This window comes from Drosophila willistoni, unplaced genomic scaffold, assembly GCF_018902025.1.
Source record: "Drosophila willistoni isolate 14030-0811.24 unplaced genomic scaffold, UCI_dwil_1.1 Seg608, whole genome shotgun sequence".
Lineage (NCBI taxonomy): Eukaryota > Metazoa > Arthropoda > Insecta > Diptera > Drosophilidae > Drosophila > Drosophila willistoni.
In genome coordinates, this window is record NW_025814527.1 from 77,397 (window position 1) to 97,209 (window position 19,813).

The 19,813-nt window shown below is 38.3% G+C and overlaps 1 non-coding gene and 1 pseudogene across 1 annotated transcript; both read right to left on the bottom strand.

Moving 5' to 3' along the window:
• Positions 1-962: 962 nt before the first annotated feature.
• LOC124461724 lies at positions 963-5,011 on the bottom strand (annotated as a pseudogene).
• Positions 5,012-18,070: 13,059 nt separating this feature from the next.
• Positions 18,071-18,250, bottom strand: LOC6637516. The gene has a single exon (XR_006955231.1). It is a non-coding gene; the product is annotated as a 5.8S ribosomal RNA (ribosomal RNA).
• Positions 18,251-19,813: the final 1,563 nt, after the last annotated feature.

Below are 19,813 nucleotides of genomic sequence, written 5' to 3' on the forward strand. Positions count from 1 at the left end.
TGATAGTACCGCAGGAATAACGAGGAAGTTAATACCGAAAAAAAAAGGCCGTATATAATAGCAAAAATTTTAAAAAAATTCCAGGCGTCTGGATATATTAGACATTGGATAAAAAAATGGTGTAAAAATAGTAAATAGTGGAAATTGTTAGCAAATTATATATATATATATATATATATACATCGGTACTAGGTTTAAAAATATAATTAAATTGTAAATATTTCACTATAGAATAAGAAAATATTCAAATTGTAAATTTATGTTAACGTTACATGACAAAGTTCGTCAGAATAATAAAGTAAAGCAGAGATTTAGGACAATCTTAAAGTCAGGACGGCCGAGTTGTAGTAGGCCCAGTGTCCAAAGCATAAGAAACAGTGGTATTGCAACCACTGTTTAAGCACCGTTATAACTATTAATATTGATTCCTCACTCTCTGATTTCATAAAGCGTCTCATGCTCTGCCTTGCAAGCGAAGATGCTCTCTTTATTTGTTGAATATCTAACTCTCTAACTACTCTGTCTGCGAGCAGAGAGGCAGTTCGTAAGCATAATCCAAAGCGATCAGATCAAATAAATAAATCAACGAACAATTAATAAGTGACAAACCCCTATTGTTTGTACTACCATACATATAACATTATTTTTCCACCTTTCAATATGAACAGTAGGAATCTCTTTAAGTATGTATATTGCGTCACTAAATAAATGACGATTCATTTGGCTACATCATGACGATAACAGTTGGAAACGCCGTATTCGTTCTTTTAACTTATATATATATATACAATTTTTTTCACCATTAAAATATGAAGAGCAGGAATCTCTTAAAGTAAATTCATTGCGTCACTAAAGAAATGACGATATATTTGGCTACCTAAAAAAAAGAGGATAGAAATGAACTTATTATTATATGAAATACTCTCCCATATAATAAAAGTACATCAGCAATTAAAAAAAATTCGAATCATCAAGCAAAGGATAAGCTTCAGTGGATCGCAGTATGGCAGCTACTCAACCACTTACAACACCTTGCCTGTTACAAAAGTCGTTTACAATTGATTCTAGGCTTTGTCATTGTATTAAATAATGTCTTAATAAGTAACTAGCGCGGCATCAGGTGATCGAAGATCCTCCCAATTTACTATGTTACAAATAACATTGGCATCACATCCATTGTCGTTTATAAAATAAACTTTTAATGGTTTAGAAGCCATACAATGCAAATTGCCCCTTATTTATCATTGCAGTCCAGCACGGATACGACCTTAGAGGCGTTCAGGCATAATCCAACGGACGTAGCGTCATACCACTGTTCGCTCGAACAAGTATTGTGCCATTGGTCCGTACCTGCGGTTCCTCTCGTACTACGCAGGAATGCTGTCGCAACAACGTTTTGTCATTAGTAGGGTAAAACTAACCTGTCTCACGACGGTCTAAACCCAGCTCACGTTCCCTTGCATGGGTGAAGAATCCAACGCTTGGTGAATTTTGCTTCACAATGATAGGAAGAGCCGACATCGAAGGATCAAAAAGCGACGTCGCTATGAACGCTTGGCCGCCACAAGCCAGTTATCCCTATGGTAACTTTTCTGACACCTCTTGTTAAAAACTCTTTAAACCAAAAGGATCGATAGGCCGAGCTTTTGCTGTCCCTATGTGTACTGAACACCGAGAGCAAATCAGCATTTGCCCTTTTGCTCTATGTGTGGTTTCTGTCCGCACTGAGCTGGCCTTGGGACACCTCCGTTATTATTTGAGAGATGTACCGCCCCAGTCAAACTCCCTACCTGGCAATGTTTGCCTGGACGCGAACACAACTGCACATTTTCCGCCTTTAATCTATCTCAAGCCCTTTGCAATTCGTCGTCAATGTAAGAGTAGCTACCTCGGGTTGTTCGAGGTGGGGCCATTTAATCATGCTCAATCGCGTCAGACGCAGCATCGGTGCCATCCATCTAATTGACGGAATCCCGAGACCCCCACAAGTGTGGGGGGAGTGAAAGTACGCAACCATCCCATAACCATCTCCTTACGAATTGCCGTACCAATCTATCACATTTTCTTAGGACGCCTATCATCAAATTCCCAAGTGTTAGTTGGTGATAGAGTTGTGGGATAAGGACAGTCCTAAGTGCAAATAACTTCTGTTGTGGTTTCAGAGGGGCTCTTGTTAATCTTAACAGCTTCGGACCGAGGTCGTCTGCTGGACTATACCGAGCCCGCCCATCCGCAGCGAACCGGATACCTAAATACTTCCACTCTTCAGTACGCTTCAATGAAGGACACTCGCGCTCACCTACACAAAAGCTCCGTCGTTCTACGACAGTAAACTTCTGCTTGGCTTGCCCGTTTATACTGACAGTGAAGCACTTACCAGCATTAAGTGAGAGTCCCACGGAGGCTAGGAAGCCTACCGTGGTATCCAACAATGTTTGAAGCCCCAACGGAGTTTCCGCAAATAGCACTAGATCATCCGCGAACGCTGCCGCGCTTGCCATGTTATTTCCGACTTTGGCACCAATCTCTCTGGGGTAGGACCTAAGTAATCTATCAATTATACCATTAAATAGTAATGGAGACAGAGGGTCACCTTGCTTATCGGTACTCATCGGTAGGTAGGAAACCGCGCTGCCTTGGATCCCAGTTGACTTTAGAAGCCAATCGAGAAGCCAGAACAGCGTTTAATTGCCTGACCAAAACCGAGGGGACTGTTATTGGACGAAAGTCTTGCGGTCGATTTGCCGTCACAGTCTTCGGAATGAAGATAGTTCTGGCCAGTCGGGTAGAGAATGGTATTTTGCCGCACCAGAGAATCAGGTTCATTATGCGTAGCATAATGCCTAAGGGTACACTCCTGGCTGTTCTTGGAGTGATACCGTCAGGACCCGGAGCACTTGACAACTTTATTTTATTTTCCCTCAGGTCGCGTGGCGTTATCGCTGACCAAACCGTCTCAACTGCACTGGGCAGAAATCACATTGTGTCAACATCCGCTAGGGCCATCACAATGCTTTGTTTTAATTAGACAGTCGAATTACCCAAGTCCGTGCCAGTTCTGAATTGATTGTTAATTGATAATCGTTATAATTTAAAAAAACTAATTAAAAATTAGTATTCTTAAAAATTTTAATAGTTCCACAATTGGCTACGTAACTAGTTAGTTATCCGGGGAACAAATAACTATCATAAATGATAGTAACTCTATTTACCCAGAACGAGCACATAAACCATGTTATTGTTTCCCAATCAAGCCCGACTATCTCAATCTTCAGAGCCAATCCGTATCCCGAAGTTACTGATCTAATTTGCCGACTTCCCTTACCCACATTATTCTATCGACTAGAGACTCTTCACCTTGGAGACCAGCTGCGGATATTGGTACGGACTGTTGAGAAGTTTGCGTATCCCCACCATAAATTTTCAAGGTCCGAGGAGAAAATATCGACACAACAGTATATGTCATGCTCTTCTAGCCCATCTACAGAACAGAAACAGAAAAGCAAACTCTTCCGATACCTCTCGACGGCTTCTTTATGGTCGTTCCTGTTGCCAGGATGAGCACGAGGCCCATATTTAATAACAAACGGATACTCAACAGGTTACGGAATTGGAACCGTATTCCCTTTCGTTCAAAATTATTCAAGTGTTTTATTATTTATTATTTCATTTGACATTTTTAAAACTTGAAAATTTTCGGCTTTCGCCTTGAACTTAGGACCGACTAACTCGTGATCAACCACCGTTCACACGATACCCTTCTCCACTTCAGTCCTCCAAGGTCTCATTCGATTATTTGCTACTACCACCAAGATCTGTACCAATGGCGGCTCCATGCAGGCTTACGCCAAACACTTCTAAGCACACCATTGTACCTTCCTACTCACTAAAGTTTTAAAATTTATATTATAAATAATATAAATCATCTACTTTAGCGGTAATGTATAGGTATACAACTTAAGCGCCATCCATTTTAAGGGCTAGTTGCTTCGGCAGGTGAGTTGTTACACACTCCTTAGCGGATTTCGACTTCCATGATCACCGTCCTGCTGTTTTAAGCAACCAACGCCTTTCATGGTTTCTGTATGAGTTGTTAATTTGGGCACCGTAACATTACGTTTGGTTCATCCCACAGCGCCAGTTCTGCTTACCAAAAGTGGCCCACTGGGCACAATATATCATAACCTTAAACTTCATATCAAGAAAGTTAAGGTTCTTACCCATTTAAAGTTTGAGAATAGGTTAAGATCGTTTCGACCCTAAGGCCTCTAATCATTCGCTTTACCAGATAAGATTATTTTATATAACATTTAAATGCACCAGCTATCCTGAGGGAAACTTCGGAAGGAACCAGCTACTAGATGGTTCGATTGGTCTTTCGCCCCTATACTCAATTCTGACAATCGATTTGCACGTCAGAACTGTTTCGGTCTTCCATCAGGGTTTCCCCTGACTTCAACCTGATCAGTTAGAGGTATAAATAATATAAATATCATTATACATAACTATATAGAACGCCCCGGGATTGTGTTAATTATCTATAAATAGTTAAAAAACTAATCCCATTATTAGTCAAGTTAATTATGCTATTAGGTTTATATCCCAATAACTTGCACATATGTTAGACTCCTTGGTCCGTGTTTCAAGACGGGTCCCGAAGGTATCCTGAATCTTTCGCATTGTTAATCATGTAATTCCGAAAAATTAACGCACTGTATTCATATAAATCTATCAACACTTTATCAAATTAATGACATTTATTCTATGTTTAAATAAACTATGTCATATTTTATGATGTTTATGAAAAAAGCTTCTGCTCTCTGACGTGACGGTGGTGTTTTTGCATAGCTCCTGAGTTTTTATTAATATTTATTGTTTTCTCTCAGTTTTTAATTGTGCTTAGTTTTTTTACGCTTTCACTGGTGTTGTTCGCTTGACACCCTTGTGTTTTATTTCCATAATTCGCCAAATTAAATAGTTTAAACAGTTTTTCTGTTTCGTGATTAGTGTTTGGTGCATTTAATTTTTTTCTTTTTATTTTTTTTTCTCTATCGTCATTGCTTCTGGAGTTGCTCCCCTCATCGCCCCCATCATACCATCAGTGCTAGTGACTTTGTTGTTCTATCTGCTTTGTGCTTGTGCTCAGCTTCTCTCCCGCGTAATCACTTTTGTAAGACCGCCTCTCAAAGCTCGGCTTATAACTGTCTTGCACTCTCTCTTGTGCTGTGCACTCTAGCTGTTCTCTTTGTTTTATTTGTAATTATTGACTTCTTATCGATAATTATCTTTGTGCTGTGTTTTTAAATTTTTCTATTTATTCTTATATATATAAATTTATTATTATTTATTTTGGCTTTATAATTTCTTGTTGTCTACCTACTTGCAAGCATTCTGATCGTTTAGATGATTAGTATAGAGCAATATCTTGTTGGCTTTGCGATAATCTTATTCACTTAAAATGTGCTGGCCTCAATGGCCGCGACTACGTCAAATTTTTGGTTTGTCTGTGTCAAAGCCTGAGCTTGGCTTAATGCGCTGGACTTGCCCATCTTGTGCCAGCCAGCAGCTTGATTTTAGCCGTATGTATAGGGATATTCGTTTAAAGTTTCTTTCTTTAAACAAACTGGCCAAACAGCTGTCTAACGAGTGTGACTCTAGCGTACATTTATTGTCGCAATTCAAGTTTGTTCCACCTTCTGAGAAGTCGCCCAAGAAATGTACCCTTGAGTTGCATCGCAAGCAGTCGCCAGCACTCTCTATTACATCGTCTCCCATTTTACTTTCGCCTACACCAACTTCTTGTCCCTCTTTATGCGCTTCTTTTCAGATTGAAGTACCCATTACAAGCCCTGGTGTACCTCATTCTATCCCTCACGGGAACTCTGATCAATCACAGGATCATGCTAGCTCTCAATCACTTGCGGATCCCAATGCTCCTCTGCCTCCACTAACTGTAGTGCCTCATCGTAAACAATTATTTATCTCTAGGCTTGCTCTTGATACTTCTGAGTCGTCTGGGGCAGCTTACATTAGTAATATATGCCCTGCTAAAGTTTTAATTCAAAAGTTTAAGTTTTCTAGGCCACGCGAAATCTCTTCTTTTAAAATTACAGTACCTAATGAGTATTTCTCAGCTATGGTTGATACTAATTTCTGGCCAGAGGGCCTAGTTGTACACGAGTTTGCGCCCAATAAGCGCTCCCGTCCGTTGCCTGTCCACCTTCCTAATTTATATTCTGCTTCAAAAAACTAATAACGTCTAGTCTTTGCATCCATTATCAAAATGTAAGAGGACTTCTTACCAAGCTCTCGAACCTGTTCTGTGATAGCCAAACCTTTTCGGCTGACATATTAGCTTTCTCTGAAACTTGGCTTAACTTCTCTGTTTTGGATAATGAGATTCTTTCTAATAACTTTATATCTTATAGGCTTGATCGTGTTGGTCTTCGTGGCGGTGGAGTACTTATTGCTGTCAACTCGAATCTGTGTTCAAGTGTTGTGCCGATTGATCTGCCCTTAGATGTTGAGTTTATTTGCGTCGAAATTACATGTTCCAACTTTAGCTTATATATTTCTTGTTCATATATTCCTCCAGCTTCTGATATAACGACCTATATGCATCATGCTGATGCTTTGCAAACTATTTTTAATCGTCTTAAAGATCGCGATTTCCTTATAGTTTTAGGTGATTTCAACTTGCCTAATATTTCTTGGCTTGTTGATGATAATCTATCTTTCTTAATTCCTTCATCTCAACATGTTTTTCTTGATAGCCTACTTGAATGTCCGCTATATCAGTTGAATTCTTTCCTTAACTCTTCTAAAAGAATCCTTGATCTTGTTTTTGTTTCTGATCCCACTGTTAGTGCTGTATCCCGAACACAGCCCCTAGTGAAACCTGAAGATCCCTATCACCCTACCATTGAACTTAATATTTCTTACAATTCCGTTACTAATTCATTTAATAACATTGCAAATTCTCGTCGTAGATGTTTTCGTAAAACAAATTTCAATCTTCTTAATAGCCTTATTGTCTCTTTTGATTGGTCATTTCTATTTGAGTGCTGCGATATAGATCGTGCAGTGAAGTTTTTCTACCCTGCTCTTAATTCTCTAATTGATAAATGCGTTCCTTATGTGAATGTCTCTACCGTCTCCAGCGCGCCAGTCTGGTTCACACGTAGGCTCTCTAATCTCCGTAACATTAAATCGAGATATTTTAAAAGATTTAAAAAAACTGGTTCGCGTCTTGACTATGCAAATTACTGTATAGCCAAATCTCAATTTTGTCTTTTAAACACTCAATGCTACAATAATTATATCGTTCGCTGTAAGGTTGAATTTTATAAGAACCCCAAAAGATTTTATAACTTTGTTAATTCCAAAAGACGCTCTAATGTACTACCCTCCACCTTCAGACTTAATGACCAGACTGCTAATAATGATTCAGAATTGCAGATCTGTTTGCTAAATTCTTTCAGTCGACTTATTCTACTACTGTTTCGGAACCCACACCCTATCCCTTTTCAATCCCACATTTAAATTGTATGTTTTTTCCTAGTATTACTGAAGACTGTATTTTTTTTTTTTATAGACGTAGTCGTACAACGCTCAGTACCAACAAGTGGCCCATATGACACCAGGCCCGGGCCTGTTACGAATGACCCTAAGTAAAGTTAATGTTACAACCTCTACCCACTCCGACCTAAGGGCATAGGCGTATTGCATATATAAACATAAATTAAACTAAAGAAATAGAAAATATTAAATGTAATGAGAAAATAGGTTACATATAAAAAGAAAACAGGATAGGTATAAATAAAGATGATTACAACTAATTACGAGCGAGGAATGACAAGATCGCAGTTTTAATACCCGGAAGCGATGTTTCGGAACCGATAACGTGCCAAAGTCTGTTGTAGTCACTACATAGTATACGAAAAGGTTCATGCAGAGAATAGTTAGTTGTGCAAGTGGGAAGTATAAGCGGTGTGAAATTGCGGGTCCTTCTAGATGGAACAGAAATGTTAATTTGGCTCAACAGCTCGGAAGAGTCAATCTCACCATTCAAAAGTTTGTAAAGAAAAGTTACACCAAGCATTGTTCTACGATTAGTTAAAGAAGGAAGGTTAATTAACTGAAGTCGACTAGAATAAGATGGAAGTTGTACAGTTGGATCCCAGCGCAAATCACGAAGGGCAAAGAGTAAAAACTGTTTTTGTACAGATTCTAATTTGTTTTGATAAAACTCATATTGAGGAGACCAAACACAAGATCCATATTCTAATATGGGGCGGACTAAAGAAGTAAAAAGTATTTTGGTAATATATGGATCCTTGAACTCCTTCGACCAGCGCTTCATAAAGCCAAGAACACTCTTAGCCCTACTAACAGTAGTCGATATATGCTGATTAAAACTAAGTTTGTGGTCGATTAAGATCCCCAAATCTTTTACAACCAAGGAAGTATTATTAATTTTTTCTAACGGGAAATTATTTAAAAAGTAACTCGTTAATTGGGGAGAACCTCTATAAAAAGACATAACTTTGCACTTAGAACAGTTTAGAGATAACAAGTTAGTCCTACACCACCCCTGAAAAGCATTCAGGTCAGCTTGCAAGGTATGACATGAGAGAGAGTCTACGATGCGATTAGCGATTTTTACATCATCGGCATACATAAGAACTCTGGAATTTAAAAGAACGGTGGGGAGATCATTAATAAAAATGGTAAATAATAATGGGCCAAGGTGACTGCCCTGTGGGACTCCCGATTCAACACAAATGATCTTAGAAAGAGAGGACCTAAAAAGAACCCTCTGCCTCCTATTGCTTAGATATTGTAAAATCCAAGCAAGCAGAGCATCCGGAAAGCCAACTAAATTCAGCTTATGTAATAGTAAGGCATGGTTTACCGAATCGAAAGCCTTACTGAAATTCGTATATATAACATCAGTTTGCTTTTGTTTCTTAAAACCTTGGATTACAAAAGATGTAAACTGTAAAAGGTTAGTTGTGGTAGACCTATTCTTGACAAACCCATGCTGGTATGGCGAAAAAATAGATTTACATAAATGCTGTATTTGAGACGTCATAATTTTCTCAAACAGTTTAGGTATCGCTGACAATTTAGAAATTCCTCTGTAATTAGTGACGTCGGATTTATTGCCACATTTGTGAAGAGGTAAAATGAACGAATCCTTCCATATAGTTGGAAACTCGGACAGTGTAACGGACAACTCAAAAAGCTTAAGTAAAGGCGAGCACAATGACTCCGCACAGAACCTCAGGACACAAGCGGGAATACCGTCTGGGCCCGGTGAGTATACCGGCTTAATCGTCATTAGTTCCTTAGCTACCGAACTTTGCGTTATAATAGGATTAAGAATACAGTTGGATTTCGTTATAGGATATGGATATATCTGGCTAGAGTTGTACTTAGTAGATATGTACGTAGTCGAGAAGAAGTTAGCAAATAAGTTAGAAATAGATTGATCAGAAGAGGCCGAATCATTATTAAAAACTGCAAACGATGGAAGGGAGACAGAATTTCGCTTTGAGTTAACGAAACTATAGAACTCTTTAGGATTTTCGGAGAATTATTATAGCATTTAGAATTAGAAACAATAAAATTCGATTTAGCAACCAAGTAACGAGACAGATCCGATGATAGACCCGTGACTTTATATTTTTTGTAATACCTAGACTTAAGATTCTTCAGTTTTGACAGCCCCCGCGTAAACCATGGTGATTTTTGCGGCACCACAGGAGACACTAGGGGTACACAGTCATTAAAGATCGAGTCAACAGTGGTATAAAATAAAGAAATGGCGGAATTCATATCCGTACAAGTGTATAAATTAGTCCAATCGGTATTAAGAAAGGCATTGTTTAGTGCGACAAAGTCAGTCTTCCGAAAACATCGGGTGATTACCGTAGGATCACACTCGGAGATGGGCTCGCGGCTGGGAAACTCAATAGATAACTCTAAAGTTGGATGATAACTATCCTCTGGTAACACCATTGGACTAGTTCTAGATACTTCACAAAAGCTAGGATCAGAAGTAAAAATCAGATCCAGAAATCTGCCAGACGTATTAGAAATCGAATTCAGCTGGGCCAACGAAAGCTCAAGCAGACCATCAATAAAATCATGACACCCAGAGGGCAGCAACGTTTTGCTACCATTAACTGTTGACCAAGTCATAGTGGGCAGGTTAAAGTCCCCTAGGACAATTAATAAGTCTCTGTCAGAAAGTAGTTCAACTATAAATTTAATAGAATCTAAGTGTAGTAAATAGGTTGGCCATTCCGATTGGGGCGGAATGTAAGAACAGGTAACAAAAATGGAAAAACGACTAAAAGATACCTTAACGCATATAAATTCGATAGTACTTGAGACAGGTATTGTTATCAGACCCGATGATAGGGCGGAATCTACAGCAATAAGAACTCCACCACCCCTACGATCAGTACGATCACGTCTAAAAATATTGAAATTAGAGGGTAGAACTGTGGCGTCAAAAACGTCAGGTTTTAACCAAGTCTCAGTAAAGACAATTAGGTCAAAATCAAAAGACAGACTATCTACAAAGAGTTTAGTAAGTTTAGTATTAAGGCCTCTGACATTCTGATAGCCGACAGAGAAGGAAGTTGTTAGTTTTTTGATAGAGTAGAAGAAGGAATAGATAAGGAAGGAGTGGGAATAGATGAGGAAGAAAGAGGAATAGATGGTGAAGGAATCCTTGTTTGGCCCCGTGTCTTCTTTTTTCTGGATGTAAACTCCTTCACAATTAAGCTTTTCGGCCAGAAGCTAGAACTGCAGATACAGTCAAAGAACTCAATTGGAACACTGATTTTAAAAGATGAAATTTCTCTAGAATATGAAAATTTGAACTTTTCTATTGATATATTGGAGACATTCAGTTTAGCCCGAATGTGGGCCATGACATCATCCGATGTAGCATCAGGGAGAAGTCTCGAAACAAAAATGTGTTTTTTAGGTGGCACTCCCACCAATGGTTTCGGCATTGCAGGTATTGCATCAGCTACCGCATTAATTGTAGCATCAGTTGCAACAAGTGGCATTCCGGCACTACTATCACTAGAATCCCTATCGGCAAAATCCATGGGTGTAGATTCTTGCCCAGACAAAACGGAACCTACAGACATCGTCTGCGGAATTGGAGTTTGCATTGGTTGAGAAGGCGTCGGAACCGATATAGATGTGGAGACCGGCAAACACAAGGACAAATCAGAAGTCTGTTCTCCTGCCTTCTTACGCTTTCGAGACTCAGTCAGTAGCGTTAAACTACTAAACTGAGACTCGACAGCTTTAAACTCTTGCGAGAGTTTAAGAAAACTGGCGGACAGACTCATCAGGTTATCCTTTGTTTGCCGCATGAAAAGTTCCATTTCATCTTCCACGATACGCATGACTCACATCCCATTTGAACCTTTTTTGATCTAAAAGATCTTTACCTGCATGTAAAGCCGGCGCACTTAACATGTACTGTAGTTTACACAACAACAGTAAATAAAACTATTCAGGGTGGGCGGGCTGCAAACAATTTTAACCGAACAGACAGGCATTATGAGTTAATTAGATGAATTAGTAACCAACAAATAAAAATGAGATATGTATTGGTATTAAAGATATAACTCACTCTGAGGTCCAGAAATAATAAGAAAGCGAGATATTGGGGTGCACAAGGGTTAAAGATAAAGAGAGCACTATAGAGTCTAAATTACAGACACACAACAGACTGCAGTATGAGCGCAAATAACGCGACAAGTGAAACGAAAACGAGAGAAAATGATAAAACTCATATTGAGGAGACCAAACACAAGATCCATATTCTAATATGGGGCGGACTAAAGAAGTAAAAAGTATTTTGGTAATATATGGATCCTTGAACTCCTTCGACCAGCGCTTCATAAAGCCAAGAACACTCTTAGCCCTACTAACAGTAGTCGATATATGCTGATTAAAACTAAGTTTGTGGTCGATTAAGATCCCCAAATCTTTTACAACCAAGGAAGTATTATTAATTTTTTCTAACGGGAAATTATTTAAAAAGTAACTCGTTAATTGGGGAGAACCTCTATAAAAAGACATAACTTTGCACTTAGAACAGTTTAGAGATAACAAGTTAGTCCTACACCACCCCTGAAAAGCATTCAGGTCAGCTTGCAAGGTATGACATGAGAGAGAGTCTACGATGCGATTAGCGATTTTTACATCATCGGCATACATAAGAACTCTGGAATTTAAAAGAACGGTGGGGAGATCATTAATAAAAATGGTAAATAATAATGGGCCAAGGTGACTGCCCTGTGGGACTCCCGATTCAACACAAATGATCTTAGAAAGAGAGGACCTAAAAAGAACCCTCTGCCTCCTATTGCTTAGATATTGTAAAATCCAAGCAAGCAGAGCATCCGGAAAGCCAACTAAATTCAGCTTATGTAATAGTAAGGCATGGTTTACCGAATCGAAAGCCTTACTGAAATCCGTATATATAACATCAGTTTGCTTTTGTTTCTTAAAACCTTGGATTACAAAAGATGTAAACTGTAAAAGGTTAGTTGTGGTAGACCTATTCTTGACAAACCCATGCTGGTATGGCGAAAAAATAGATTTACATAAATGCTGTATTTGAGACGTCATAATTTTCTCAAACAGTTTAGGTATCGCTGACAATTTAGAAATTCCTCTGTAATTAGTGACGTCGGATTTATTGCCACATTTGTGAAGAGGTAAAATGAACGAATCCTTCCATATAGTTGGAAACTCGGACAGTGTAACGGACAACTCAAAAAGCTTAAGTAAAGGCGAGCACAATGACTCCGCACAGAACCTCAGGACACAAGCGGGAATACCGTCTGGGCCCGGTGAGTATACCGGCTTAATCGTCATTAGTTCCTTAGCTACCGAACTTTGCGTTATAATAGGATTAAGAATACAGTTGGATTTCGTTATAGGATATGGATATATCTGGCTAGAGTTGTACTTAGTAGATATGTACGTAGTCGAGAAGAAGTTAGCAAATAAATTAGAAATAGATTGATCAGAAGAGGCCGAATCATTATTAAAAACTGCAAACGATGGAAGGGAGACAGAATTTCGCTTTGAGTTAACGAAACTATAGAACTCTTTAGGATTTTCGGAGAATTATTATAGCATTTAGAATTAGAAACAATAAAATTCGATTTAGCAACCAAGTAACGAGACAGATCCGATGATAGACCCGTGACTTTATATTTTTTGTAATACCTAGACTTAAGATTCTTCAGTTTTGACAGCCCCCGCGTAAACCATGGTGATTTTTGCGGCACCACAGGAGACACTAGGGGTACACAGTCATTAAAGATCGAGTCAACAGTGGTATAAAATAAAGAAATGGCGGAATTCATATCCGTACAAGTGTATAAATTAGTCCAATCGGTATTAAGAAAGGCATTGTTTAGTGCGACAAAGTCAGTCTTCCGAAAACATCGGGTGCTTACCGTAGGATCACACTCGGAGATGGGCTCGCGGCTGGGAAACTCAATAGATAACTCTAAAGTTGGATGATAACTATCCTCTGGTAACACCATTGGACTAGTTCTAGATACTTCACAAAAGCTAGGATCAGAAGTAAAAATCAGATCCAGAAATCTGCCAGACGTATTAGAAATCGAATTCAGCTGGGCCAACGAAAGCTCAAGCAGACCATCAATAAAATCATGACACCCAGAGGGCAGCAACGTTTTGCTACCATTAACTGTTGACCAAGTCATAGTGGGCAGGTTAAAGTCCCCTAGGACAATTAATAAGTCTCTGTCAGAAAGTAGTTCAACTATAAATTTAATAGAATCTAAGTGTAGTAAATAGGTTGGCCATTCCGATTGGGGCGGAATGTAAGAACAGGTAACAAAAATGGAAAAACGACTAAAAGATACCTTAACGCATATAAATTCCATAGTACTTGAGACAGGTATTGTTATCAGACCCGATGATAGGGCGGAATCTACAGCAATAAGAACTCCACCACCCCTACGATCAGTACGATCACGTCTAAAAATATTGAAATTAGAGGGTAGAACTGTGGCGTCAAAAACGTCAGGTTTTAACCAAGTCTCAGTAAAGACAATTAGGTCAAAATCAAAAGACAGACTATCTACAAAGAGTTTAGTAAGTTTAGTATTAAGGCCTCTGACATTCTGATAGCCGACAGAGAAGGAAGTTGTTAGTTTTTTGATAGAGTAGAAGAAGGAATAGATAAGGAAGGAGTGGGAATAGATGAGGAAGAAAGAGGAATAGATGGTGAAGGAATCCTTGTTTGGCCCCGTGTCTTCTTTTTTCTGGATGTAAACTCCTTCACAATTAAGCTTTTCGGCCAGAAGCTAGAACTGCAGATACAGTCAAAGAACTCAATTGGAACACTGATTTTAAAAGATGAAATTTCTCTAGAATATGAAAATTTGAACTTTTCTATTGATATATTGGAGACATTCAGTTTAGCCCGAATGTGGGCCATGACATCATCCGATGTAGCATCAGGGAGAAGTCTCGAAACAAAAATGTGTTTTTTAGGTGGCACTCCCACCAATGGTTTCGGCATTGCAGGTATTGCATCAGCTACCGCATTAATTGTAGCATCAGTTGCAACAAGTGGCATTCCGGCACTACTATCACTAGAATCCCTATCGGCAAAATCCATGGGTGTAGATTCTTGCCCAGACAAAACGGAACCTACAGACATCGTCTGCGGAATTGGAGTTTGCATTGGTTGAGAAGGCGTCAGAACCGATATAGATGTGGAGACCGGCAAACACAAGGACAAATCAGAAGTCTGTTCTCCTGCCTTCTTACGCTTTCGAGACTCAGTCAGTAGCGTTAAACTACTAAACTGAGACTCGACAGCTTTAAACTCTTGCGAGAGTTTAAGAAAACTGGCGGACAGACTCATCAGGTTATCCTTTGTTTGCCGCATGAAAAGTTCCATTTCATCTTCCACGATACGGCATGACTCACATCCCCATTTGAGACCCTTTTTTTGATCTAAAAGATCCTTTACCCTGCATGTAAAGCCGGCGCACTTAACATGTACTGTAGTTTTACACAACCAACAGTAAATAAAACTATTCAGGGGTGGGGCGGGCTGCAAACAATTTTTAACCGAACAGACAGGCATTATGAGTTAATTAGATGAATTAGTAACCAAACAAATAAAAATGAGATATGTATTGGTATTAAAATATATAACTCACTCTGAGGTCCAGAAATAATAAGAAAGCGAGATATTGGGGGTGCACAAGGGTTAAAAGATAAAGAGAGCACTATAGAGTCTAAATTACAGACACACAACAGACTGCAGTATGAGCGCAAATAACGGCGACAAGTGAAACGAAAACGAGAGAAAAAAAAAATAAGTTAAAGAGCGCGAGCGCGGGAGCTAGAAATGACAAAAACAAAAACACTGCAACAAGAACTCACAGAAATTTCAAGACAACAACAAATGAGCGTTGCTTGTGATTTACAAGAAAGAAAAAAAGGTGGGAAAGAGAGAAAGAAAAGAAAAAAACCAACAAAGGTTTTAACAGAATTAAGGTTGTTAAAAATTATTAACACAAACACACAAAAACGCAAACGAGTGATATGGTGCAAGTTAGATTTAATATTATAATTATAATTTTCGATCGCGATGCCGATAACACAAAATAAAAAAAATTATAAAATCAGTTAAAACGCGGGAGCTTAAAAAAAACACGTCCGTCTTCCTCGAGAGCGTTGATACATGTCTCTAGCTTGTCATCTATGACGTCTTCCTTCGTTCCCGGTCCTGATAATATACCCAGTTGCATCTTTAAAATGTGTTCGAATTCCGTATCTAAGCCTTTATCTCGGTTATTTTTTATATCGAGTGAGTCTTGTACCTTTCCCGATATTTGGAAAGAGTCTTTTATTATTCCCCTTTTTAAAAAGGGTAGCAAATCGGATGTTTCTAACTACCGTGGCATTGCCAAACTTTCGGCAATACCAAAGCTGTTTGAGAAAATTATTACGTCTTCCCTTCAACACCTATCCAGATCCACTATTTCTCCTTGTCAGCATGGATTCATGAAAGGTCGTTCGTCGCTTACTAACCTTTTAGAATTGACTACCCTTGTACACCATGGCTTCCGTAAAAAGTGTCAAACTGATGTTATTTATACTGACTTTCAATACGGTTGATCATTCTATGCTTCTCGCGAAACTTAACATAATGGGTTTTTCCCCAAAACTGTTGGCTTGGTTAAAGTCGTATCTTATTGGCAGAACCCAAAAGGTGTCTTTTCGTTCTTGGATATCTAAAACTGTTCGAGTTACGTCAGGTGTACCCCAAGGCAGTCATCTGGGCCCCTTGTTATTTACACTGTTTATAAATGATTTGCCTTTGGCCTTGGCACATTCACGCGTGCTCATGTTTGCGGATGACGTCAAGATTTGTTATTCCTATAATGATCCTTCTTTCCAACAGTATTTGCAATCAGATCTCGATGCGTTCTGTGATTGGTGCCACGTTAATAAATTACACCTTAATGCCTCTAAGTGTTCTTTTATGACTTTCAGTCGTTTGTCTCCGTTCCTAGCTCATTACTCTGTTAAGTCTGTTCTGTTAGATTGTGTACCATCGTTCAAAGACTTAGGCGTGATGTTTGACCCTAAACTTTCATTTAATGTTCATATTTCCTCTATTGTCAATAGAGCATGCAGCCTTCTTGGCTTCATTAAACGTTGGGCCAAAGTATTTGATGATCCCTATGTAACAAAGGTTTTATACACTTCGTTAGTTCGCCCTACTCTAGAATATTGCTCGCCAGTGTGGAATCCGCAATATGATGTTCACCAGCAAAGTATTGAATCGGTACAGAAGCAATTCCTTAAGTTTGCGTTACGCGGTCTTAATTGGGACACGAGTCTTCGCCTACCTTCTTATTCTAGCAGACTTCTTCTATTAATCTTCCTTCACTTTACAACCGTAGGCTCGTTTTTGGCATTCTCTTTCTCCATAAACTAGTCAACGGCGAAGTCACTTCTACTAATTTACTAGATACGCTATATTTTTGTGTTCCCTCACGTCGGACCAGAAACTTTTTTCCTATTCACCTTAGTAGATGTCTGACTAACTACTCTCTTCATGAACCTTTTCGTGTTCTTTGCCAATCTTTTAACAACCTTTCTCACCTAATTTCTCCTCATCTTTCTGTCACTTCTCTTCGCGCTATACTTTTTAATCATTTTTAATTACAATGTCCTTATATGGAAAAAATGCACACTATTGTTATAATATTATTAATATATTAAAACTCTAATGATGAATTTTCCATAATGGATATTCAGGTTCATCGGGCTTAACCTCTAAGCATTTTCACGTACTATTTAACTCTCTATTCACTTTTCAACTTTCCCTCACGGTACTTGTTTACTATCGGTCTCATGGTTATATTTAGTTTTAGATGGAGTTTACCACCCACTTAGTGCTGCACTATCAAGCAACACGACTCTTTGGAAACACCATCTAGTAATCATTAACGTTATACGGGCCTGGCACCCTCTATGGGTAAATGGCCTCATTTAAGAACGACTTAAATCGTTAATTTCTTATACTAGAATACTGATGCTCCATACACTGCATCTCACATTTGCCATAAAGACAAAGTGACTTAGTGCTGAACTATTTTCTTTTCGCTCGCCGCTAGTAAGAAAATCCTTGTTATGAGTTGGGGTTGTATATACACACAAATATATTATTTAATATATTAAAACCATTGTTAATTTATACTTTAAGTGAAGAATAAAATTATGACACAATTATTTTTTCATTTCATATCATTAATATGAGGCAATTCTAGATTAAAATGTAATATTTTTTATGCTAGACATTCTGCAGTATCATTTTATTTGAAAAAGAAAATTATACATCTTCGTTTTTCTCATACATATGTGAGCCAATGTGTTTCAATTATTATTAATATTATGAATATACATATATATATATACATATTTCGTAAAATATTAAAACAACTTATTTAGCATAGTCTTACAACCCTCAACCATATGTAGTCCAAGCAGCACTCTAAAATTAATTAAAGTACCATAACAGCATGGACTGCGATATGCGTTCAAAATGTCGATGTTCATGTGTCCTGCAGTTCACACGATGACGCACAGTTTGCTGCGTTCTTCATCGACCCATGAGCCGAGTGATCCACCACTTAGAGTGATTATTAAATTGTTTGTTTATTTCATTACGTCAATAATATTTTTATTGAAAGAAATTAAAAATACACCATTTTACTGGCATATATCAATTCCTTCAATAAAATCTTAGCCCAAACGAATGCTTCGAAATGTCTTAGTTAACATAAGTGATTGAATACTGGACTTGACAAAATTTAAAAACTTGAAATTTAAAGTAAACTATCAATTTATGTAAAACGTTAACCTTAAATGCAGGTACAACATTGTACATTTGGGATGTTGCTTTAACCAATGTATGCCCAACCCAACAATGGCCAATACATTACGCAACGCCTGTATATTATGGTACATATATACGCAGATAAATAAAGATATACAAAAATCATTTTCAATCATTTTCGGAATACATAATTTAAGAAGAGTTAATATATTTTTTTTCTACCGTCAATTGTTATATATTTATACTCATTTTACTTTATTTAAATTTAATTTATACAAATATTGTATTAAATCGACTTCCCCTGATCAGATTTAATAATAATAATAATCAATTTCATTTTCATTTTATGCTCTCATCTTCAATTTCATTTTCATTTTATATATCTTTATATTAATTTGGTATTTATTTATTTTAATAACGGTTGGAAAATACAATAATGATCCTTCCGCAGGTTCACCTACGGAAACCTTGTTACGACTTTTACTTCCTCTAAATAATCAAGTTCGGTCAACTTTTGCGAAACAACCGTAACACGCAAGGCGTCACAGTAATCACGTCCGGAGACCTCACTAAAAATTCAATCGGTAGTAGCGACGGGCGGTGTGCACAAAGTGCAGGGACGTAATCAATGCGAGTTAATGACTCACACTTACTAGGAATTCCAAGTTCATGTGAACAGTTTCAGTTCACAATCTCAAGCATGAAAGTGGTTCAGCGGTTTACGTGTATTTTCGGTCTAGGAAATACACGTTGATACTTTCATTGTAGCGCGCATGCAGCCCAGGACATCTAAGGGCATCACAGACCTGTTATTGCTCAATCTCATTATTGCTAGCCCAATATGTCCATTTAAGAAGCTTGTGTCCTTATAATGGGTCAAATCAAGAGGTACGGCTCCACTTATATAAACACATTCAAACACAATAAACATTTTACTGCTACCATGAATGAAGGCAATATAAGCTTCAACACCATAATCCTGAAGATATTTATTTAATATATTTTTAGTCTCGTTCGTTATCGGAATTAACCAGACAAATCACTCCACGAACTAAGAACGGCCATGCACCACCACCCATAGATTCGAGAAAGAGCTATCAATCTGTCTTACACACTTATTTTCGGAGCTGGTAAGTTTTCCCGTGTTGAGTCAAATTAAGCCGCAGGCTCCACTCCTGGTGGTGCCCTTTCGTCAATTCCTTTAAGTTTCAGCTTTGCAACCATACTTCCCCCGGAGCCCAAAAGCTTTGGTTTCCCGGGAAGCGACTGAGAGAGCCATAAAAGTAGCTACACCCAATTGCTAGCTGGCATCGTTTATGGTTAGAACTAGGGCGGTATCTGATCGCCTTCGAACCTCTAACTTTC